The following is a 27,397-nucleotide window of genomic DNA, read 5'->3' as shown; positions in this document are numbered from 1 at the left end:
AAGTATTACAAATCTTCTAATGAAGCGATTATACCTCAGGTACACGAGGCTTTTCTATTACACTTACAAGGCATTTGGTGGCCTTATCGCTTAAAGCGATTTCTTCGGACGGACCTATGATTCCATACCTTTACCTACTCAACTTAGCATTACTTTTGTCATGATGATTGGTCAAAATGATTAATCATATAGTTTATTATTATTTATATTCAATCCTTAAGTATAACATTAGTTTAAATGCAATGTCCTGCAAAATTGCATAAGTACATTGCCTCATTAATGCGGATTTCTCCAATGAACATCTCCCGTAATATACAGGGTGTAAGTGAGTTCGTAACGAAAACTTTGAGGGATGATTCAGGCCATGATTCTGAGTTGATATCAATTGGAATTTTCCGTCACAAAATTTATGTATTTTTTTTGTTTTTTTTTTTATTATTTTATTATCAGTATTCACCAACAGCACCTTTCACGTTGGTCTAACAGAAATCTCGGTGAGATGTGGGTAATTGGTTCATCTTGTGATGGATGTACTTCTGACTACCTCAATTAGGAAGTCGTGACTTTATGTGTGTTTTGAATACACGCATTTTTTTATTTTATAGTTTTCAAAATAAGCTCAGTTAGTTTATGTGCGTTACTAGGATGGAAATAAAGATGAAAGCTAACGCAGAGAACCGCAACTAAGTACGAACATAAAAGAGCTTGCAATCCTGGATAGCAAGTACTGACACTTGAAGAGCGGAATGGATACGGATAGCCATTGTTAGTATGGACTACAGAACTAAATCGTTGCTGACTTCGCTGACGTACTTATCTGAAATTTTTGACAGATCTTATTTGCACTTTTTGTTATTGATAACACAAATTATTTTAGCAGTTTGTCAATTTGCAAAGTTAGCTACGAACCACCATGCGTTGACTATAACCTGTAATTATGGCCAGTTTTTAAAATCGTTTTTAACAGTTTTCAAAAAAGGAGGTCATTATTAGCGTAATATTTATACATACATACATAAGCTCATAACCATGTCCCATTTAGTTGTCAAAGGTACATCGCAAGATGAACTGAGTACCCACACCTCACCGAGCTTTCTGTAAGACCAACGTGATAGGTGGAGAGACGCATCCCCGTCTGTAATGGCCGAGCCAACTGTGTTAGTGAAAACTGCACTCATCGGTGCAAGCCGGGGTGCGAACCGGCGCTCCCCGATTGAGAACAGTGATTATGCAAAATTGCAGACCGCATCTAATGACGGCTTAATTTTTGTGAACACTTCCAATCTACAAACTTTATTCAGTCAAATCCCTCGATCCCTCAGTGAGATCTTAAAGGAGCAAAATAAATAAATATTATGGCTATCTATGATCGCAATTTAATGGAGAAGATGCGCTAGACCACCAACACCGATGAGTTAACATCTCTTTTAATATAAATTAGGGTCCTCAAAATAAATACAAATTCTACGTCACTTGGGGGGTTAAAATGGCATTTGTGTGCACTGCGCACTTACTTTTATATGCGCAAATATCAAATTGCAATATTGCTTTCTTAGATAGATTGCTTCGATGTGGCCATTTTCACCCCCCTGGTGTCCTGTAGGCTGGTCTACGGTGGCTCTTCTAAAAAAACTGTACGATATTGACATTTTAAACCCTTGCAAAATGTTACTATAGACTACAAAAACCAATGAATTATAAAATTAAATGTCATTAGAAATTTTGTTTCATGTAGAATAATTGCTCCTTCAATAGTTCTGTTGAAATATCTGTACTGCAGAAGATATTTCCGTTTTTATCATTCATAATCATCACTTTCCCATAAACCGTTCTATCGAAACGTCCAATCGGAACTAAGGAATCGATTCAAAGGGGTGTTTGCGGCATAGCTCTTAGGGTAAACTGTCTGGTGGCCAGGGAAGTGGGCAGATCGCGGCCACCCATTGTCTGTAGATGCATGGCTTTTGTGCTCACACTTCCTGAGGCATTCACTGGCAGAGGAACTTGGGAAATGGGCCGATGTATGAGAGAAGAGCGGTTTGCTATAATATTTTTTGTTAAATAGACTGCCTTTCTATGTGCTGAGTCTATCGACTAGTTCTTATTAGCAGAAGAATAATAATTCGAATAATTTATTGTGACACTGTGTAAAATACAATGTTTAACATTATAAAAAGTTTACTCAACAGCTTCTCCGTGTTGGACGTACAATAGTACAAAACATGTATTAATGCAATAGGAAATATTTTCAATATCAAAATTAAGAATATGTACATAATAAACTTTCTCTCTTCACAACTGAAGGTTTCTGATATTGCTCGATAGTTTTCAAAATTTCAAAGTAATAAACGTTATTATAACGGAACCTTTTAGTAAAGAAATAACCATCGATTTATCTGCCTAATAATTTCTCAAGCTACGATACGATGTAAAGTCACGATACGCCCACGGTGGTGCATACTTCACCAAGCTTCATCAAAATAAATACATTTCAGACAACAAAATAGAAAAAAAAACGTCATCCTCCTATGACTTATCGCCGGTCTATTGGTTTCAGGAACGCCGTATTTTGGATCACGCTTTGTATGAAGTGTGATGGCTGTTTGCGGGAAATATATTCAAACAACGTTGTGATCGGTTCCTAGTGCTGAACCCCATTCATTGCACATCAGAGGATGGTTGGTTTAACATGAAACCCTGAGCTTGTTTTAGGGAGCTTTGGCTTTGTTTTACTTGCTTAAGATTTAAGAAGTTAGGGGTTTGTGCTTCGTGAGAATTGATATGTTTAATGAGCTAATTAACTCAGTTTACAGCTGTGTTCTGACAACAAGCTTACGACTAGGTTTATGCCAAATATGCTATTCAGAGGTACATTTATTGCAAAATGTACTACGTAGGTACTTACGCTTCATTGAGCTTACTGTTAGATCGACGTGATAGGTGGTGAGCCGTATTGTCGTCTATAATGGTCGAGTCAACAGTATTAGTGAAAATTGCACTTAAGATATATTAATAACTCATTGGTGCAAGTTCAGTACCGGTGATCGAACAGTCGCTTCCTTTTGAGAAGCAAAAGGAGACACAGCACCATAGTGACGTAACACATTATAACAAACCAAAGATAACAACCGGATAGAATTAGAATAGGGTATAGGGAATAGGGCAAACTCGACTAGGAATTGTCTCTCTAATATGATTGAAAAGCCCCGCGGATTTATGGTTCCAAATAAGACGTCAATACCAAATGTGTGCAAGTCGTTGTCTGGTGTCTTGGGCTTTTTTCATCCAATTTGGAATAATTAGTACATATATGTATGTACCTACATACATACACATTATGAGAGAGAGAGAGAGAGAGATACATATAGAAAATCTCTATAAGTATGTGGAGATTTTTATTCTTCTTCTATTTTGTGGGTGAATTACCAACCTCATAAACCCTGGTGTCAGGGATCTTACTTCCGGACAGAGAACAAAGTGTTTTTTGTGATATAGACTTATACAGGGTGTTAGTGACATCGTAACGAAAACTTTGAGGGATGATTCAGGCCATGATTCAGAGTTGATATTGAGTGGAATTTTCCGTCACAAAAGTATGGAAAAAAAAATAACGTAAAATAAACACTAAAATATTCATGAATTATAATATCGACTCGGAATCATGGTCTGACCCATCCCCCACAATATTCGTTACGGTGTCACTAACAGCCATAAGTACCTACTTGTATGGCTACAATACAATACAATACAAAGACTCTTTATTGCACTTGAATCACATTAAAAATACATTAGTACCTACCTAATTAGTGGCTACCTATTTGTACTTGTACGGGGTGTTAGTGACATCGTAACGAATTCTGAGAGGACTGATTCAGCTCATTATTTTTAGTTAATATCAAGTGGAATTTTCGATGGCTAAAGTATTATTAGTAGAATTGAAGATACTTAAAAAACTAAAAAAAAAAATCATAAATTTTGCGACGGAATATTCCAATTGATATTAACTCAGAATCATGGTCTGAATTATTCCCCTTAGTATTCGTTACGCTGTCACTAACGCCCTGTATACAACGGAAAACGTCCACAAATTAAATAAAACCCAAATAAACATCTACACGACAAAGTAACATCAGCTTAAAAATAACATCGAAAACAATTTCCTCGCTTTACTTCGGTCATAATGTTTTTGTTGCGATATGAACCAATTTTGGACGTCCGCACTGTGTTGTGAATGGCATTAAATCTGCTATTTTCTCAAACTGTACCCATAAACCGTTCAATAACAAATGTTGTAAACTGGGACATAATGCTTGTACAATGTTTACACATTTATTTTTACTGATGCTTTGGATATTGTAATGACAATGTATTTCTGTTCGAGATATAATACGAACAAGATTGAGTAAGATTCGAACCCGGTACATCATGTTTGCTTTGCAGTGAGGCTTATACTTCCAAAATCAAAAGGCAATGTCCACCAGATTTCGAAACTTCTTAACATCAATCCCACTAAGAGAGAGCCTCACGAGGTAGATTGTTCATTGCGGCGTCGTAACGCATGGTTCCAGCGACGTGACGTGATGTGAGTGACCACGATGTCACAATACACCGTGTAGTATGGGACTATTATGTAGAATCGCGGACGTCACAACTATAAGCCGTGGTAGCCCAGTTGGTAGAACGCTTGCCTCTCACAGCCGGAGTCTACAAATTTTAAATGGGAGGAGTTTGGCTAGTGCGTTGCGAGGTCTTAAATTATTTGGTGGAGTATTCCTAACAAAAATACACATTTCGAGTATGTAGAGTGACGCGTTATGCGTTAGCGATTGTAGAAATAGCAATATTTTGCCATCGCATTTTTTTAACGTCGCAACGGACTTGCGTTGTGTGGCCTTTCGCTGAGTCTCGCACGCTCGGCTTACCCGTCAACCTGTCCCGAAGATAACAAGATAAAGTTGCATTGGCTGCAACTACGTGCTTTGACGTCCTAAAGTAAAGTAGTATTTAGTTGGAATAGCATAAATCAGAACAGTTGTATCGTAACAGTGGGCACTGAGTGGTCCCATTACGTGACGCAACGCTCGCCCACTGCCGAGGCACTGGTGTCTCATAAAGTTTACAGACGGTTCAATTTTGTTTAGAACTATAACCGAATTCTGTTTTAAGATCCTTTTCGAAATATTGGACTACGTATTCCATCATTATTCCGTTTATAACAAACAAACAAAATATCAGGTTATTTTACCTAAATTGAAACTAAATAGGGTATTGCGAGGTTTTGTTAACAAAACTACATTCGAATCCGATTTTTCAAAACGGTAACGATATGCATCAAATCTACAAAAACTCTCGACAAAAAATAACTTACGGCTATTAAAATAACAATGCCTGCCTATATACCTTTGGTTTTGGTTTCTTACAAGTCCATTAACCCGGACCCAGGGCGATAGAGGCACCTTCTCTACCCTCCACTGGGGAAATTCCTGTTCGTTGCGTCCTTACCGCGGGGGTGGGCGCCTCTTACTGCAGTAGGCCGGAGTGAGATGTTGGTTGAGTTTGGATAGAGACCCAGATCTACGGAGTATAACGTAGAACCCTTGCCCAACGATACGGGTGAAGATCTCAACGAGAAGAGGCGGAGACGGGAGCCATCGGTATGGCAATGCAAGACGGAAGGGGCAAGTCACTGTAACCTGGAACCTGGCAGAGGCCAGCAGTAACTACAGCTTTACACAGGAATACAGCTTTGAAACAGACTATTCTGGACGCCATAACACTCGCGTCAAACAGAGTGCTGAGGGACAGAAGGCAACAGGGAAACCACTGCTCTATTTTTCCTTTAAAAAAGTAGCATGGAGAATGCTACATCGACAAGAGCATGGCTCTTATATTAGTGATGATGATACGAGACCAAATCCCCCAGTCGGCCCATGTTGCCCGCCGACGTATACTCTGCTAATATCTGTAATAGTGCTGCAGCGTGCCGGAATCCTAGGCTCCCATTTGCAAAATAGAATACAATGCTCTAAGATAAATCCCGTTCCGTCCAGAAACGTGCACTGGAATTTGACATTAAATTCGAATACTAGTACTATCCGGGAGATTTTAAAAGGTTTTATTGTACCCAGATTTCTGATATAGTCCCACGAATTTATCCACGTCTGCGAATAGGCGGTTGCCGCGCGGCTCCCTGCAGGCACACATCCTGTACTTGATTACACGATCGGAATATAATGAATCTATTGATCGCTTATCTTAGGAATTTGATACAAAAGTGGGTGCAAGTTTGGTGGCTTTGGTTATGATTTTTTTTGTCGTTGCTTTATGTCCTCTAGAGGGCGCCACATTCAATTTAGCGAACAATCGAGAAACTTCTTGTGACACCTCATTTGTTAACTTCTGACTGGTGGTTTCGAACGTAGATTGGAACAGACGTGCATACACACATACATACATACATGGCGGTCAAACACATAACCCTACTTTTTGTTTCGCCGCAGTCGGCTAAAAATAGGTAAAAGTAAAATATTACTCAATTTACTCCGGAATAATTCAAGTGGTATGTTCTCACTAGTTCGATTAGTTCGGTCGCTGAACTAATTAGTGAGGTATTTTTCCAAAAGTTTTGCTAGTTCTACTGCATTTGTGTTAATTAGGTACAGAGTGCGAATTTGGGCTTTGGTTATTGTGCAAAACAAGTTTATTTTGGCTCTGAAATATTTTGTCCACCCTTGACAACGTTTACCTTTACAAATGCTAATAATGTTGAAAAATATTAAAAACGCGAAATTACTAGTTCAACCGTCGACCGAATGGGACAAAAATCGCATGAGATCGATTATCAAATTAATAAATCGAACTATTGAGATTTTTTTCCTTTTGTCCCAACGATTCAACTTCACTAGTAGTCCACCACCTTTTGTTCTGTTATGTATTGGGTTTTTCAACAACCCGAATTCAACTTCACGGCAGCAGAAATTGGGTTTACAGAATCTCTACCCATACTTTACCTTTCCCCCGCCCCCAAACCATGAAGGTTACTAAGAATAAATTTGTAAATGCACTTTCAGCTGCATACGAGCTTGCATGTAATAAATAAAATAAGGCAGCCTCCAGCATGGATTCCGGCGTCGACGTCTCTTATCGCCCTCTTGAGCGCGACCACTGCATAAATCACTTACACGCGTCCGATACGGCCAGTGTGCAGCTGCCCTAATATCTTGGCTACTGGATGTTCGGTCAAGTACTCACTGTAAAGGTTTTGTGGCAGATTTTTGTGAGAATTTTTCACTGAATCTGTTTATTGCTATAGAATATTTTACTTTACGTGGACAAGGATGGATTCGACCACTGTCCAATACAAGTAATCAGAAACAACTACGAATGATACGAAGTCGTAACACAAATATGATTAACAGTTTGAAATAAGTTATATTATATTAGGCTGATTTTCACTTCACGGGTTGGAGGGTCAGACAGGCAGTCAATTCTGTACAAAACCAGATCTGTCAAATGTTTAGGATAGTTAATCGGACCCCGTGAACACGGGATAACGCTAGGGAGAAAAAACAATTTCTGTTAGTTTTCACGACAGCTGAACGCGTTCTGTAGTAGATACATTGTTAACCAAGAGAAGAAAGCGGCCGATTACGAATGAGGGTGTACATAATACACACGAGTTGGGAACCGAACTTTCTCCCGAGTCATATATATTATAATGCTTTATGCTACAAGGGAAAATAGCTAACATTTTTGTCTAGTTTTTTTCTATTTGGTGGAGGTGTTTTTTTTTACGGCTAATAGCCGGGACCAACGGCTTAACGTGCCCTCCGAAGCACGGAATCATCTTACTTTTTCGGACAATCAGGTGATTCAAGCCTGAAAAGTGCCCGCAGTGGAGCAGCGTGGTGGAGTATGCTCCATACCCCTCCGGTTGATTGAGGGGAGGCCTGTGCCCAGCAGTGGAACGTATATAGGCAGTTTATGTTTATGTTTTTCTATTTAATCATTTCCATATCGAATATTCGTGTTTTTGTTTTTGTATTGTTCTAATCTGTTTTCTTTTTAATACGTACAGCTACGTATAAATAAAAAAAGTAACAAGGCGAATATACTAATGGAGTTTCATACACGTTTCCCTTCCGCTTATTTGTTAGGTGATGACGTTCTTTCTATCCCATTTTCGAAAAAGGAAGAGGGCACTTTCCGATTAAGTAGTGTACCAGTAGTGTAAATGTTATTTATTAGCTCCCAGTTAGTATAAAAGCAATACGAGCAAGCGGTACTAACGATAACCATAAACCACCTTAGGTCATAGACATAACATATTTTTCCTTTAATCGGTATACACCCAGCCTAACACTTCAGTTACCACAAGTGACACCGTATCTCCGGCAAGATTGCGAGTTGGAAACAAAGGTGTTTGAGAAGTAGTTTGTTTAAAAACTCCACTGTTCCGGGTAATCCGGAGTCGGTAAGGAATTTTATTACCGTTCCATGATATCCGGATAAAACTTACCCGGGACAAAAATAAGGAGATAAAATTGTGAATTATTTTCCAATTGCCATTATATTTTACTATTGCGCTAGAATAGAAGTTACTCGAATATCTTTAGTATAAAATGATGAATCATATTTCTGGGGTTAGGACGGATAACCTGTCACATACGGTTTACCATAGCTATGTTAGGACGAATGTTGCGCATTGTCTTAACGATGACTTGTCGCGCTGCCTGATAAAGATTACTGGCCTTAGTGTATATTGTGCGTTTAGACTGAGAGTTTATTTTTTGAATAATTTAAAGAATATAAATACAGGATGTTAGTACGTACCGAATACTGAGGGGAATGATTCAGCTCATGCTTCTGAGTTGATATCAAGTGGAATTTTCTGTCGCAAATTATGAATCTGAAAATAATTTTAAAGAACTAAAAAAAACATGAGTTCTCCGACGCAAAATTACACTTGATACTAACTCATAATTTATCTGCGGTGTGACACTGTATGTTTTCTCTGTATGTTTCTTTTGTCTGTCATATTGTGCCCCAAAGGGCTTACCCAAAGGATTTTTCATAAATAAGATAGGTAAGCTATACCTAATAAAAACAAATCGATCTTTAAGCAGTAATGTATATTATTTAAATTCAAACGTCTTTTCGCAAAGTACACTTTCTAAAAGACGCGTTCTTTTAAGGCAAATTCTTAAAATTCACGTACTAAAAGTCCCCTACTTGAAATGTCTTTGATAAAATATTAAGGCGCGGTGTAAAGTGGACATCGAATGCACGGAGACTCAAACCGAATTCTAAATATGGGAAAAGGAATTCTTGAGAACATGAAACAGAGACTCAATAAAATCGACTTTACATAAGTAATTTTTTATCGTACTCAGTAGTAATATAAATACAGGGCGCTAGTGAGACCGTAACAAAAACATTCGGGAATGATTCAAACTGTAATTCAGAGTTGATATCAAGTAGAATTTCCTGTCAGATAATTTAAAATAAAAAAATAAAAGTGCAACAAAAACTCTAAATCAAATGAGGGAGTTTCTAGGGTACGTTCGTCAAAAATAATATAGATGGCGCTGTACAGATTTTCCTTTGTTTAACCTTCTAATTTCATGGAACAGATATTCTTTCTTTTCGGGTATAAATGATGACCCTTTTTATTACACACAGGCACAATTACATCTTCCACCCATTATTATTCTGATCTAAATAAAGAGAAGCAATATAGATAGCAACATAATTCTATACATAATGTGATCCAAATATCAAGCTTTTTTTTGACGTGACTTATTGTAGATTTGCCGCAGATGGCATTAACTACTTGGCCGGACAAATGGGGAGCGCTGAAGGCTCTCACCCGGTACAACGTTTAAGACAACAGGCCTGAGGGTGCCCAGTTGGGCGCGAACCTCGGCTCAGGGCGTCGTCTGAGAGGAAGAATATTTGAAAGAATTAATCGACCCTAGTGGGTCGATAGCGATAAGCGCTGAATGAGGGAAATCGTCAACCACGCCGGCGGGGTCGGTATCGGGGTCCTAGCAAATATCAAGCAACAATTATTTTTATATAATGTATGTTTCTGCCATTATATTGTATTTTGGAATAATTATGTACCCGAGTAATGAGAAAATAGGTGATTATCGCGTTAAAGATGTACCACGCCATCTATACTGTTTTTGGTAAATGTAGCCTGAAAACTCCTTCATTCTCAGTGAATATTTTTTTAATTCTCTCTTCTTATCGTGTGGGTTGTGAGGTGGAATACCAAGGTCATGATTGAGCCGCCAAAGGCCCCTGACATGGCTCATGTAACGATTAATCACTTAAGTACATCTGTAAATAGTAACCGGGACCAATGGCTTAACGTGCCTTCCGAAACACGGATCATCTTACTTTCGGACAATCAGGTGATCAGCCTGCAATGTCCAAATAAAACTAGGGATCACAAAGTGATTTTAGTGATATGTCCCCACCGGGACTCCCCTCTTTTCTCTTTTTAAATATTATAAGTAATTAGTTTTTCGTTATGGTACCACTAGCGACTTGTATGTCGCAAAGTACACTACAATCGTGCAAGTCGTTAAATGTGTTTCGTTTTATAGTAGGTTGGTACATTTTCAAAAACAAGCTACAATCTCAAAACATGTAGAACAAAAGAACATTGTGTAAAGCTTAAGTAATATTTTTCCAATTTCGTCTTCAATTTCTCTGATTAATTCAGCCTGTTGCCATAACTTGGACATAAATGTCAGAACAGTAAAACTGCAGTTGAAGCTTTTAAAACACTCAGCTGTATTGCATTCGAGCCGGGCCGTAATTAGGAGGTTAGCGCCCACTTTTTTCTAGTACTGAACCCTCTAAATATTATTATGAATATTAGCCCTAAACTAAATTACTTCAAAAAAGAAGGAAGTTATTCATTTGATCCGTATATAATGATATTGGAATTGCAAAATATTCGTGTATCAAAAAGTGTGTGTGTGTAAGTTTCGTGTGTTTGGCGTGTGTGTTAAATTGTATGTAAGTATGTATGTAAATGTATTGTCCATTCATTTCTCAGATTTCCAATAGTATAGCAATAATTCTTTTTTTTATTGGATTAAGTATCGGCCAACTTAATAAGTAAAGCAAATTTCATAGGTTAAGAATTTTTCAAATTTAAATTAAGTACGTTTTTTTTCTTTAAGTATATTAAAGTTTTCAAGTACTGGATCCGAGCCTGGTCACCATAGTGCAGTAAAGGCCAACGCACACTAAGGCTATTATCACTATTGAAACGACTGCGGCGGCGCTCGCTACATAATTTAGTCGGGTACTCACTTGACCTCGGCCCTATATGTTATGCAACCCGAGTTGCCTGTTTCATTCCAATGTTTTCGGAAATTAAATGGAATTGGAGTCATAATTTGCGACGATAACTTTAGAACTTCCAATGGAATTTAAAACTGGGCTTTTGAAATGGAAATGACGTTACAGCAGCGTCCAAACATTCTTTTTTTGACTTTCCGCAAATGGCAACTACTTGGATGGAAAATCACCAAACAAAAAAAACAGTTACAAATAAGACTTGCAATTGTAATTGGCGGCCTGATCGCTATTTAACTTATTTGGAATGATCCTGGCTTCGGTCTTTTTTTCTTGAGTTACCAAGGTTGCGACAGGGAACATACCTATCCTGAAAATCCCACAATCCTAGCGTATGATTACGTTTACACAGTAACCTGTAGTCTTGCTGCCTCTCAGGAGATCCAGCTCTTGTGTAGTTAGTAAAGCACTAAGCTTGGTGTGAAAGGCTTCCAGGTTCATATGCAAGCGCCTTGTGTGCTGCAATAAACCCTTTTAAATTTGAAGCTTATGATATAGAAGACTCATCTGTAAGTTCACCTATATCGGGGCTGACAGGACCAGTCAAAAGACAAATTGCATATTTAGAAAATACGTATTCATACATAGTTAAGTTCACAATTATATCCCAATGGGGTAGTCAGTTAGAGGTATATCCATCGTAATATGGATGAGTTTATGTTAAGTACTTATGTTTATGTAAAAACTTAACACGTTCATTGTGTATGAACTTTTTTTAGGCAATAAATTTGAAACTAATACGTGCATATCCCATATATTAGGCACATTGTTTCTTGCCATAGTGTGGCTATGTACATAAACTCCAATATCATTATCGAAAAATAGCATTGCACGTGAAGGGATGAAGCCTAATTTTCAGTTACACAGTGAACGTGTTAAAAGTAGTTTTCCTACTCATCAGTCATCCTCGTTAGAATATTGCTAAATCCAAACCTTTGCCAAAAACCGATCCGAACCATATTTTCGTAAACAACATAGAATCGTTACATTAAGCTGACGAACGTAAGATGGATGTAGCAAGTCTGAAATGCGCGAGTGATTTATTGACATCAGTCAAATATTCTGTACTGAGGCAGACTCAGCTAGATATGGTACTTAAAAGGTTATACTGGATGATTAACGTAGTCAATATATATTACGGCTAATGTTATGATAAGTCGAAACATATTTTTGAATATTTTATGACGACGCTGCGTTGTCTACCCCATCGGTTAAGTTCAACTTTTTATTCCGTTGCAACCCAATTGGAAAAACGCCCCGACCCTCACTCTCACTATAAGCGTAGAATAAGGAATAACTATGAGGTCGCATAACTCCCAGCACAGACAGAAACCAATGATTTCCTTTGTTTTCGAAATCATGTTAGATCACAAACGATTATTACGTGCTCAGCGGTGAAGGAAAACCACATTCCCAAGAAATGCGTTTCAGAGGTTTGTGACCCAACATGTATTGGGCTGAATTTCCCTTCGCAGGTTGGAAGGTCAGACAGGACGCTTCTGTAAAAAACCGGATGGTTAATTTCAACTTTTGTATTCTGGTACGGCACCCTCTCGCTGCCCGAGTCCAACTTTTACTTGATCGAATTTATTTCTACAGTAGGTACTATGTGGTACGTACCTATACTATAACCTAAATGTTGAGGCTCGGTAATCTCAAACCTAACCTGAATCAAAGTTTCCATGCGCGTGTGGAAACCCAATATTTACAAAATAGACCGAAAACCTTTCACGTCATCACGCCGTCACGTATCACGTACGAAAAGCAATAGTCACGTGAAAACTGGCACGATTCAGAATAAATTCTCATTGGGAAACGGTTAGGTTCATGATAATAGGCGTTCGGGAGGTTTGGGTGCCACTGATTCTTTCAGAGATTGAAAATCTTTAGAATTTACTAGCAAACTCTGCTGGGGTTTTGAAATTGCCTTCAACGACTTATTCTTTTTTTGTTTGACAATGATTTTACTGCGGAAATTGTAAGGCAACAATAACCTTCAAACGTATAGATCTGATTGCCAAAGTGAAATACGAACGTTAAACATAACGGGGTACACCAGATATCGTCATAGAGACAGCCACATATACGTATATCGATGTATAGCCAAAAGATAATCTGTAGCCACTTTCGTTATTGGTGCCTGAAAAAAAAAACTCCACCAACCTGCAATGAAGCAACGGGATGGAGTATACTCCATACCCCCTGCGATTGATTGAGGGGAAGCCTGTGCGAAGCAGCGGGACTTATATGTATATTGCAAATTATTTTATGGCGAACTGGGAAGCAAAAAACGCCACATCGATGCAATTCAAAACAATATTTGCTTTTTGTTATTTGTTTGCATTGCGCAATTAAATAACAAAATAATTAAATAGAAGTGAGACGCACACACGCACGCATACACGCACACACACACACACACACGCACACACATACAAGCATTTATAGATTTGATATTTTCTTTTTAAGAAATATTTTATGATTTAGTCTAACAATTTAAAAAAAAAATCTTTTCTTGACCATGACTTTTTGGGGGTGGAGGCCTGGAGTCCTAAAACACAGGGTATCCTAGTTTAGGCTCCAGCCTCTACAAATATTGTATTTTTGTATGTATTTATGTATCCATGTGTTTTATTATTTGTAGAGGAAATAAAGATTTTACTTTACTTTTACTTTACTTTACTTTAATTACTTTTATATGCTTTTTTGGTAAATTGCTTTGATGTGGCCTTTTAAACCTTCGTTTACTTTAGCAAGGATTGTTAGAGTCCGACTTCACAATCCATGCGATAGAGAAACCATGTAAGTATTGAATGCAATTCGAGGCAAATTTACAATAAGGCAAGGCAAGGAATGATATAAAAAATATAATATAATGTGTATCTCTTTAAAAATGTTAAGCATTGCATTATCAGCCTAATGACAGATACTCTTCTCGATATGGAGTTAAAAAATCTGCTGAATTTTCAGCACTTAAAAGCGTATCAATCAATTCTGGCTACGGCAGCACCCGCATCATACATTATCAACATGCGACTTGGAAACCTTCCACACTCGGATATAAACTTTGTGGAAATGGCCAAGGCAGTTTTTTTATTTTTTTTTTTTTTTTTTTTTACGTGACTTATTGTAGATTTGCCGCAGATGGCATTAACTACTTGGCCGGACAAAATGGCCAAGGCAGTATAACATAATTATTTCTTAAAAAAAGAGTAACTGTGGTTCTGTAGCGCCTTGCTTTTCAAACGGAGAGCGCTGGTTTGAACGTCGGTATCGAACTTGCACCAATGAGTTTTTAATTTATCTTAAGTACGGTCACGAGTACTAATATGTATACACTTTGAAACCGTATCACATTAACTTTTTTGACAAATTAAACCGTACGTCTCATTAAATGTCAAATATGATAGTGCGACAGGGTTCTAAAATGGTACATGATATTGCTCATGACTGTACAGTTTTCACCACAGTTGGCTCAACCATCTGCCAGTGACTTTACAGTGTGTTGAGTGCTGTGTGCTGCCTGGGTGAAAGTTCTTTTAAAACTCATTCAATCTGGAACTGAATATAGTTGAAAGTTCACTCATGGTTTTCAACAATTGGTCAGATGTGCTATCCATGGTGGTGCAGTGTTTCAAATTCGTGTGAAAGCAAGTAATGTCACAATCTGTGCTCAGATATAACTTTACGCATAATATGTTCAATTATTTAATTTTTATCATGAGTATTTTATCGTGTTTTATAATTAATTTCAGTTCCATAGTTTTGCGATGGAAAATTCCACTTGATATTAACTTAGAATGATCGTCTGAGTCATCCCTCAAAGTTTTCTTTACGATGTCACTAACAGCCTGTATAATATGCAGAGCTATTTAAACGGTATTGACAGTTGAAACTCTACCCGCCAAAATATATTATATGTTATTGCTTATACTATGTGTTATACTATGTGTTATTGCTTAAAATAAGTTTAAAAAAATAAAGTTCGTCAAAATTCAGTACTTAATTTTGACGATATAATGTTTTTTTTTTTGACATGACTTATTGTAGATTTGCCGCAGATGGCATTAAATACTTGGTCGGAGACGATATAATGAAAAAGACAATATACTTAATGGGCAATGCTCGAAATTAAATAACACCTTTCACCAAAATTAAAACAAGTCATATCCAGCTTATATTTAAGGTAATGGTTTTTGAATTCGCTTACAACTTTACGCTTGGAGATGCCAAAATTCTTTTCTCTCAGTCTTACATTACGAACGTTACTCTAAATGATGCGTTTAGAGTAAAATTTTATGTACATGATAACTTATCTATCATTCCAAACATAACTAAACTAAGAAAAATAATTTGCATGTGTAGTGTTTCATGTCCGTTATTATGCGGTATGCGTTCCAAAACTATTCGCTGTAATGTTGTCCAATTTATTACGTAATACAACAATAATAATTTTATTTTCAAAACGCTACCCGGAGCCATCGAGATGATTTTTATTAGCCTAGTGTCACGTCAATCTTATTTATATTATAATATTATAACCATTTTTCATCATGCTTGTAAAACCACCACCAGTAGTTCTTGGTACCAGAGTCAATCCTATCGAAAACTACATGAAGACTCTTACACGGTATCATATCTTTGTTTTCTGTCTCATCTTTCCATGTAAAGCACCCACATTTTGGCATGTACTCAATTTAATATTTCTTTCGCCACCTATGCACTTTTATTGCAATAGTACTATTGCAAATGATACAAAAGACGTTTGCCCATGTGATGATCCGATGTGGGACAGGAGTGTTTTTACAGAAACAATGCAGACAAAGTTTAAACTAAATTGTGAAAGATCTTGGAAAATCCATTTTTCACATAGCATTTCTTATATAGGCGCCTTATTCGGCAGCTTGTGTATAGGGTTTTTATCAGATCGGTAAGATTTTTAATAGATGTTTAGATATTGTGATTATTCTATTCATGTTATCCTTAAACGCACTAAATATTTTACTTATTTTATTACAGGTTCGGCCGTCTGAACTTGTTTTCTCTAACTTGTTTGACCATCGCAATTTCTGGATGTCTTGTGACTGTCATGCCTACAATTGCGGCCTTCACTACCATGCGCTTCATCGAAGGCACAGGCGTCGGTGGCTGCATAGTCACCGCGTACGTTTTAATAATCGAATATTGCAGCAGTAAACATAGAGAAACTGTGACAGCATTATTTCATATACCTATTACATTAGGACATATGATTCTGCCTGGAATTTCATATTTATTGAGGGATATGGATGACTTTCAACTGGCGATATCGATACCTATGTTTTTATTTGTACCTGTAAAATGGCTAATAATGGAATCTCCTCTGTGGCTTTTGGATAGGGACCGCATTGATCAACTGGTTGAAGGTTTGAATGTAATTCACCCGTAAGTTGAGTTTTCTCGCATTTATTTCCTACGTTCATGTTAGTTATATAATTTTAATATGTTCGTTTTTATTTACAGAAATTCTGTTCAAGATATTAGAAAAGAAATTGAAAGTTATCGTGAAAGTCGACGTGCGCGCTCCACAGAAAAAGTAAAATTTTGGCAAATCTTTAATCACAAACGACTATCTATAAATTTTGCATGCATGAGTGTCAACTATTTTGTATGTGGAATGGGTTACTATGGAGTATCTCAATTTATTGGGGCAATGGCAGGAGACATACATCAAAATGTTACTATTTCTGGTCTTTTGCTGTTACCAGCAGCAGTTTCAAGTGTGTTCTTGCTAAAAATTTTCAGTAGGAGATATTTCTTAATGACGAGTAACATTATGTCAGGAATATTTATGTTAGCAGCGATTGGTACTCCTCATAGTATCAACTGGCTAAGAGTAGTATTTGCTTGTATTGCTAATTGTTTCTTTTTCGTAATTTTCATTCTTGTTTTCTTGTTTAGCGTTGAACTTTTTCCGACGTCAATAAGGAACAGTGTGCTAGGAGTACTGTCAATGTTGTCGAGAATAGGTCAGGTTATAACCCCACCTATAAATGCTCTCGAATCTGAAACTGCTGCGGGTGCTATTTTTGGATGCATGGCTATTTTAGGTGCAATTGCATGCGTGCCACTTCCTGAGACAAAGCATATTAATCTTCCATCGTCAGTAATTGATATAAAATTGATAAAAGACGATCAGTCTGCTGCACCTCATGTAGAACTCTCCGATACCCGAGGGACGAGATCTTCGTGACCGCTGTATCCCGTAATATAATATTAAATATCAAATTCCTTGATTTTTATTAAGCTTCATTTATTACCTAGTGCCCAATTTCGTCACCCAGATGATTGTTGTAGAGTCTCCACTTTTGTACCTTTAAATGTGTTTCGTCCTTTCTGCTATTAAATTTTTAACATAATTTTAACCAGCTTTTTATTTTAAAATAGACTGTAAAGTAGGTACATAAATAAATATAATACAATAACGCTTTTAAAGGCCGTAGGATGAAAAATTGTGATACTAAAATGGGAATAGCTATAATAATTTTACACGACGGAACCATTTCATATGTCTCGCGTAACATTTTATGGCGTGCCTATCCATTGTAAGCTGCGTTAGTATGACATAGTCATATTGGGAACAAGAGAGTTCCCGATGTCCCCGGGAAGTAATTTACAATAATGCACCAGTCTGTGCAATATACTTACCAATGGTCAGGAACAAAATCAAAAATCGCTGCTTGTCTTTACCGGCATTCAAAAAGTTGAGTAACGAATCGCGTTCGAATTTATTTTAAGTTAGGCTTCTATGTTACAGAATAACCAACGTAACTTAGCTTAAATCTGATAGTCAATGTCGATGTAGTAAAGGTAACCCTTACTACATCGTCACAGACTATCAGATTTAGTTAGCTATAAAAAAATGGCTGCTATAGAATTACGAGCTTGAAAACTGACGCTTGCATACTCGTATAGAAACATGTATGCACTTATGAATAACCTTTGAAATTGCTGTATAGTGACAATAAAATACATATGCATCGTAAAATACCGTCACTACATGCTACACACGTCTCTAAATCAATTTCTCCGATTATAAACAAGACTAGAGCCCCGAGGTTTGTGGTAATCCTCCAGTGGGCATTACGACTTGCCCTAAGGGGCTGAGCAGTAAATTAGCCTGTGACCCGTCCGCTCGTAATAGATGGGGAGAAAACGCCCCCTAACGGATAAGACAGAGTTTAGGATCTTAAGGTGTGGGCAAGTAATTATGGCTTGCTAACTTCAACCGCTATGCGTTTGCGGCTTATGAATTTAAGGTGCTCTTTCAGTATGATGAGGGTAAAATACTAGGAAAATGGATTTTAAGCAACAGAAGCTGTTTAATGAGCCTTAGTCGGAACTCGTACTTGATTCTGATTTAAATTTAAATAGATAAAAAGATGTTTTCTTTGTTAAAAATCGACCTTATTATCTCTATTATGTGTGCAGTACCAAAGTTCCAACCCAACATAATGCTACATCCTGGTATAGTTACTACCGTAAGCAAATTCGATTTTGCGAAAAAGATTCTAAGATAATATTTTGCAAAAAAAAAATGTAAATACAATTGTATAAAAGTACCTATTTACCTAAAAAATATTTTCATACCTCCTAATGAAGTACATTTTTTTCTTAAAAACTACTTAGTATTCGGGTCATGGACTAGTATCTTCTAAAAACCAGGTAATTATAGCCAAAGTGGGGTCTGAAAAATAAATAAATTTCATCGAAAAACGTGACCAGACTGCACTTTACTTAACAAAATTGTAGGTACCTCGAAAAATATTTCATTGAAAAATCTATGAAAATGGGATGAAAAGTAGAGGTATGCACATACATAATTATGCTCTTCAGTATGTACCTATACCTACAACCCTTATGCATAGTTTTAGCATACTTATCTAAAAATGCTGAAATTTTAACCAGTGTTCTACAAGAGACTTACTTAATTTTTTTTTTACTATATTCCGAAAACAAAGAATAAAAAACGTTTTGATTATAATTAAGTACATGAATATTTTAATAAAAACAACATCTACGTACAATATTCAAAGTTACAAATTTTGTTAAAGTAACCTAATAATCTATGATAAACATTTTTGACATAATTGCAAGGAACACTTAAATAATAAGTAATTTTATCTACTACAAGTCAAACTTCCTTTTCTGTCTTTTAAGTCATCGATTCCGTCGACCAATTTTTTAATATCAGCGGCTGATAGAAAATTCTTACCAAATAAAATAGCCGCATTTGGTTCGTTTTCATGACCAAGATAACTGTGCCGGTACATTATTACAATATCATCATGAACTTCGCGAAAGACTGCGGCGGGGAAATACTCTCCATCACACTTGCACTGAACCAGCAAGTTCTGGGCTACTTCCGAAGAACTTCTTGCAAATAACACTGGCGCTGTAGTTGTAGTGTTTAATGCATCAAATTTCACCAATCGTATATTCTTGTCGTTACCACATTCACAAGGCTTGCTATGCTTCACTTTAGTAAAAGTGAACTCCGTGCAATTTGGCACAGGTACGTCCATTCCGGGGTACATCATAAATGCCGTCAAAGTGTACGAATTGTCATTTGAACTCACAGATGCAACGAACAGTAGAATTAATATATACTTCATTGTGTTCTTACACTACTTAATTCCCAAACAATACTCCAATTGGAAATCGACAGTCACTTCTAAATATATCTCTAGTTAAACTAGATTATTTTATATTTATTCAACACACAACACGAACGCTTCACTGTGATACTGAATACTGAGTACATTAAATTGTAAACTGACTCGTTTATCGAGTGTGGTGTAAATATGACCTCTGGCTTCTATGTTTAGATAGTAGATATGTTAAATATATCCACCAACTACATATTTCGTTGTAGTAAATAATATTATCTTCTCTCTCACGCTTGCATTTACCTTCCTTCTCTCTCCCTTTTAATATAATAGTGTCTAGATTTTCTTGTTGTTTAATATCAATTTAATTTCCATTAGACAACGAAGTTTAATTACAATACATGGAATATGGAATTAGAACCACATTCTTCAAATTTCTGTCGTTTTATGTCATAATATGAAATTTAAGATTTATTGCAAATCAATGTACCTTTTCTGCCTTTTAATTCATCTATGGATTCTGCTACTTCTGTAATTTTAGAAGGCGATACAACTTGTTTTCCCAACAAAACCACGATATATTCTTCTTCCTTTCTGCTTATGCCAGTTGCTTTATACGACACGAGGTAATCGTCGTTTATCTTGCGGAACACTGCATTTTGCAAATATTTACCGTCACATTGGCATGTTTTCAAGCTTTGTGTCACTTCTGAATATTGTTTGACTGTCACCACCGGTATTGATGTAAACACTCTATTCAATGCTTCCACCAGTAGGAGTGGCACTTTTTTCTTACTATTACACTCACAATCTCTTCCTTCAAGCTGGGTAAATTTGAACTCTATACAATTTGGTATTGTTTTGTTTATAGCTGGGTAAATCATAAGTGCTTTCCATGTTTCCGTATAGTTGTCCACTACATGTGAACTCACGTATATAAAGTGGACAGTGAACAAGAGGATTACAATTGTTCTCATCTTGCAAAATGTTTATGCTACTTGGATGTTTGTGTGGCAAATGATTATCCTCATCAACGCAGATACATTATATATCATGCTGCTTTGGAGTGGTTACACAGGTTATAAACTGGTTCATTTAGGAGGAAAAATGATAATAAAAATAATCAAAATGCTACATTCTTATTGTAATATCAAGCAGAACACCTTTAAAATGAGGTTTTGTTCGTTTTGTACATGCCACGAAACTATTTACATATTAAAACTTTCGCAAAATTAGATAGTCATGATTAGAGATAGTATAATTAAACTAATTGACTACACTTAAATAAACAGAATATAATTTATCTTCATACACTGAAGTATAACAGATTGATTACCACACTACATAATCGCAAACAATAATTTGAACGTAATTTAATGTTTAGCGGATTTTCAGAATATTTAGCGGATTAAGATCGGCAGATTAAGCAGCTGCTTACCGTCGTGAAATAGTTAATACCATATGCGGCAAATCTGCAATATGTCACGTCAAAAAAAAAAGAAAGGACGCCCACTGTTGGGCATAGGCCTCCCCCAAGGGTCTCCACGAAGATCGGTCCTGCGCTGCCCGCATCCATCATCAGAATTTATTTATATGTTAATAATACAATACTAACATCATTTGTTTTGGCTTGTTGTTCTGCAAACTAAAGAATAATTCACAGTTGAGATTTGCCTCTGTTCAGATTTTTAACAATATGTTCAGAACCATACCTAGGAAGATGCAGTTGCAATGCCTAAAAGCCGTAGAGCAGTAATTTACGAGAGTCTGCACAAGGCAGCGGTTCCAGCCATTCCAGCTGTACAGACGGCCAGACTGACCGCACTCGGTGGTTTTATGATAATAATAATACATCAGCCTGAGAGTGAGCGTCTGGAGACCGGAGAGACAAGAAAAACCCGTGTGTTAGGTTCGTACTATTATTACGGCCACTGTCACCTATGTATACACTTTAGAACCCTGTCTGTATACACTTTAGAAATGTAAAGTCTCAATAAATGACAAACATGATAATAATGTATTTTTTGAGATTTTAGGAACGAGGATTATTAGTATATTATTAAAAAAAAAAACATAATAAAAATCAATCACATAGCGGCGTTTTAGAGTGGCATAGTGGCATACATCACTGAGGGATACAGTCACGTGACTTTGAGGCGTAGTGACGTCACCGAGGTACAGCACCAAACGTCACCAAATTCCAGTTTGGTGGCTATTCCACAGCGGTAATCGTGTTTACCTTTCAATCACTATCTTCTATATTTAAATTTCCAAGAAATGAATACCATCTGAGGCAAATCTATAGTAAGTCTTGTCCGAAAACTATTCAAGCTACAGTACTGCGTATGAAATTATATATACATTTTAGCGGTTAGTCTGCCACCAACGACGGAACTTCTCCGTGGTTGTTCGGTTCTGCTTACAATGTCACACAAAATAACATGACACACAAAATTATAACTAAGTGTGGTCTTAACACTTTGACTGTCCCACGGCAATTTTCTATACAATTGCCATACGTCCAATAGTGCATTATATGCAATGCACGGACGTATGAACTTCAATCGTCGACCAATAGTGTTGTCCAAATACGTCGTAACATGATCAATTTTATAAGTAACAAATATGGTTATATGGACACAACTATTTTTTAAGCTTCTACCTCACACAATGGTGTACTTAAATGACGAGGGAGTTATGTTTTCAGGCGAATGTGAGGATTGTAAAAAAATATATGATGCCAAGAACGATTTAGGTGACATAGTTCCACGATGCAACATTAATTTTGTGTCACTCAATTTAATATATTGTATTGAATTTGGAGGTGACATAATATGTCCTAAGACAGAATAAGTCACTACATATCATCGTTATGCAAATATTATTTGCATAACGATGTAGTTAGTTACTAAAAATGTTAAAAAAAGATTTATTTTAGTTGAAATTTGGTAAGAGAAATCCTTTTTAATTTTTGTTTGATTAAAAGATAAAACGTATTACTTTTACTTTTATTTGGCAGGTTGAATAAAATATAACATTGATTTGTTTGATTTTTAAGGCTTCTCGGGAACAACACTATTCTTGGTGATTAATAGTGTATTATATGTCATGCACGGACGCACCGAGCTAGGTTTTCAGTGCATTACATGTAATGCATGGACAGTTAAAGTGTTAATAAGCTAATCTCGCCTTCGAGACTGCTATCAAAATTATGTCAATGTGGTAGTTCAAATATAAAAACAGGGACTTGAGCATGATACATACATACACTCACACTTCGTCTTAAAATCTCGAATCAATCAGAAATTACGAGATTGAGTTTAACACATTGACAGTCCAGTGATCCATATACGGGTCATGACGGACTAAGTCCACACGTCCGTGGCCCATGCATGGGTCACTAACAAACGAAGGTACGCACTAAGGGCGGGTGCTCCAATTGGATCCCGGGTAACTTAGGAAAGGTTTGTATTACAGTATATTTGATGAATGCTACTGTCCACCTGTTTGAAGGCTGAAGTGACTGAAGATTTAGTAAACATATTCAAATAATCGAAAATACCTGTTTATTCAGCTTTACTTTTTCAATAAACTAAAATTACATATAAAATTGAAGTAATATGCGGGACTTACAAGGCAGTCAAAACATCTTGTATGGAGACTGTCAACGAATTAAGTGTATTTACCAGATTTTCCTTATCAAATAAAAATCTGGCAGTTTCTTTGAGCGTTTTATTATTAAATACAATCTTATGTTACATGCTAAACGTGAGATCGCTACGTAGGATTACTCTTCTTGTCAATTTGGTGTTAATATTTTTGACTAAATTAATAATTACTTTTAACTAGATAGTTTTGGTGACAACATAAATATTATTATTATACATTTTAAATATCTAGAATATTGATGGTGAATAATATTAACGTTGTCAACATATCTTAATCTAACCTAAAGTACAATATTCTAAAGGAATTTGCCTACAATAAAATGAAGTATTGTGACCGATGATCGACATCCTACAAACGGATTTTTTAAATAAGACAGTAGTTAAAAGTGAGCTCATGAGTTTGTATTAAAGTGTAGATTAATCAACTTTTGTAAATTATATTTGTTAAATGCAGAGTACATTTTTTAGGTCATCTATACTCAAGACAGAAAGATAGAACACATCCTAGTGTGATAAAGACAAGTATATAATGACAATGTTCTATTTTGACAGCTGTCGAATTAATCAAGCTAATCATTTTTATTATAACAGAATATATATGAATCAATAACTAGTACAACGTTTGAGGGTAAGTTCTTTTTTCATATGGGTGCTCCATCAGCAGCGAGTATTCCATGTAATACAAAGTTCGGGTTCGAGCATTACATACTGCCTGATATACCTACGAGTATTCGCATGTGTAAAATTACAGATTCAATTTCGAGTATTACAATACACGAGCATCCGCCTGCATTGATGTTACAAGTTTTACTCAAATATATATATTGTACCGTTATATGTAATGCTCAACAATACGTGATCTACGTGTCCATTGCATCTTATTTTTTTGGTATATTATATTTTATATATTATGGTTCAACTGTAACTCCTGTCTGCTATCGCTATCGACCCACTAGGGTCGATTAATTCTTTCAAATATTTTTCCTCTCCGACGACGCCCTGAGCCGAGGTTCGCGCCTAACTGGGCACCCTCAGGCCTGTTCTCTTAAACGTTGTACCGGGTGAGAGCCTTAAGCGCTCCCCATTTGTCCGGCTAAGTAGTTAATGCCATCTGCGGCAAATCTACAATAAGTCACGTCAAAGCCGCCATTTGCCATGTACTTATAAGTCTTTTTGTATTTTTTTTTTTTTTGGTGCAATAAAGTGTATTTGTGTTGTATTGTATTGTCAAAAAAGCAAAAAAACTTCTGTCTGTGAAGTGCTAATTAATAAACTGTTACTGTTCGACTCCTGTCTTACTACTGCAACCTACTCCTGTAGTACTACTCTGCCGGCACGTCGGGACTCCAGACCTCCACCTCCTCCCACCGTGCCGCATGTTGCGCACTGCAATGCTCGATTCTCCTCCCTGACTTGTATAACGCTCGGTTTTACAACGTTACGTTACAGGCAAATTATCGTAACTAAAGGAGCACCCTTAATAGTCTGAGAAACACACAAAATACAAGGAAGTATTTTTTTCTTATGGTAGGCAGATTCTTAATACAACAATTATGAACTATACGTAGATTACATACAAAGTTGACACTCGGAGGCACTTAGTCGACGGTGATCAGTCCACACTCCCGCACCACTTGTTCCGTCGATACCGGGTTTAGGAACACTGCAAATAAATAGTACTGGCTGTAATTCTAATATTCTAAACTATTTTTCTATCTATTTAACGTAATTATAAACGGTAAACTTGTTGAAGGTCGATATTTCTACGTCAGTGACGTCCTAGAAAAACGTGATAAAATGTCGGACTTATTATAACTTATTCATAAGTTAAATCATCATCATCAATTTAAGAGCCACGCTCTTGTCGGTGTAGACCAAGAAGAGCTTACATGGAACAGATTAAAGAAAAGGTTAACGTCGTGTCTTATAGGGAAGTCAAGGAATTGGCCTTTGATAGACTGGAATGGAAAATGCATAAGTTAAATAGAAATCAGAAAAAGTTTTTCGTTAGTTTTAGATCTATCATTATTAGTAATTAGAATTTCATAATGTATCTTGAAACGACCCAATTAGTGTTATAATCAGTGTTGCCCTCTGGGTAAATTTTCACTGAACCCTGGCTGCATAATTTGATACTTGATTTTCATGAGCCGCTAAGTCTATGACGCTTCATTTTCAGCCCAATGTGCGGCGTGCGGGGCACATCACTCGCATTGTGTGTATCCTTTAGAGCAGATCACCTAGTTTTGACATAGGCATTTAAGGGAACTATATTGATACTCCGTTAGCCCACAACCGACAAGACAGGCTCCTTTTTATTCATCACGGACTCATTTTTTTAATAACGGTATCTATAGTCTATTGGTTAGAGCGTTAGGCTCATGATCTGTTGGTCCGGGTTCAATTCCCGAAGGGGACACTGTTGAAATCACTTTGTGAGACTGTTCTTTGTTTGGTAAGGACTTTCAGGCTTGAATCACCTGATTGACAAAAAATGTAAGATGATTCCGTGCTTCCGGGCACATTAAGCCGTTGGTTCCGGCTATTAGCCGTAAAACACCTCCACCAACCCACATTGGAGCAGCGTGGTGAAGTATGCTCCATACCCCCTCCGGTTGATTGAGTCAGGCCTGTACCCAGCAGTAGGACGTATATAGGCTGTTTATGTTATGTGTTCTCTGTGATCTCCTTTTTTGTTGTATTTCCATAGAGTTAGTAGTTATAGCATGAGATATTGAAAATGTAATAATAATTGTCCAAAACTTACTTGTACTACCTGTGAAGAAATCTGGCTCTGGGAGGATGCTGGCGGCAGCGATCGCAGCCTCATCTAGCACTATCACCTGGAAAACAAAACATGAAGATTTGAACCGGTTGAACTCAGTTCATTATTAAGTGAGCAAAGATAATTAAGAATGTATGCGGAAAAATTACTTCATGCACATAACTAATTAATTACTGATTTATAGTACATTGGTGTCGATTGAGAAAAGCAATAAGTATTGCAATTTGATATTTGCGCATATAAAAGTAAGTGCGCAATGCAAACAAAATGTCTGCTGGCGTGGTCTATTTCCCTCATTTGGCGCTAACCGCTATCGCGCTAGAGTCGATTGAATCGAAAGAAAAAAAAATGAAAGAAAAAAAAATAATTTAATGATTGATGCGAATGATGAGACAAAACTTATTTTTAGGGTTCCGCACCTCAAATGAAAGACAGAACCCTCATACTTTACTTTCCTGCACACGTTACTTTGTTGTTCGTCCGTCTGTCTTTCAACACTTTCTTGTAAATTTGTTGTTGCATCTCAAAAAAATGTTTTTCAATTACAAATGTTAACATAATATACAGCGTATAATTATATACATCCCACTGCTGAGCACAGGCGTCCCGTCAATCAACCGGAGTGAGTTGAATTGTAGTAAATTAATGGCGACCTATGTATGGAGAATTGGAGACCTATGCATGGATGTATGGAGTTTGTACGAGTTCGGTGCGCGAGTAGGACTCACTTGACCGTTTTTAAGTTTATAATAAGCTCGTATCTGCTAGATAACAATCGGCACTATTGTCTTGGCATTTGCCAACAAGCAACATAAACAAAAAAGTTTTAACTTTTCTCACCTTAGGACATTCAATAATATGCGCTTCCTGTAGTCTCTCAGTTCCCTCATCAACGTACACTGGACTGTTTCTCAGAGGGA

The sequence above is a fragment of the Pectinophora gossypiella genome, chromosome 4 (genome assembly GCF_024362695.1).
Source record: "Pectinophora gossypiella chromosome 4, ilPecGoss1.1, whole genome shotgun sequence".
Taxonomy (NCBI): Eukaryota; Metazoa; Arthropoda; class Insecta; order Lepidoptera; family Gelechiidae; genus Pectinophora; species Pectinophora gossypiella.
This window is presented reverse-complemented; position numbering follows the sequence as displayed.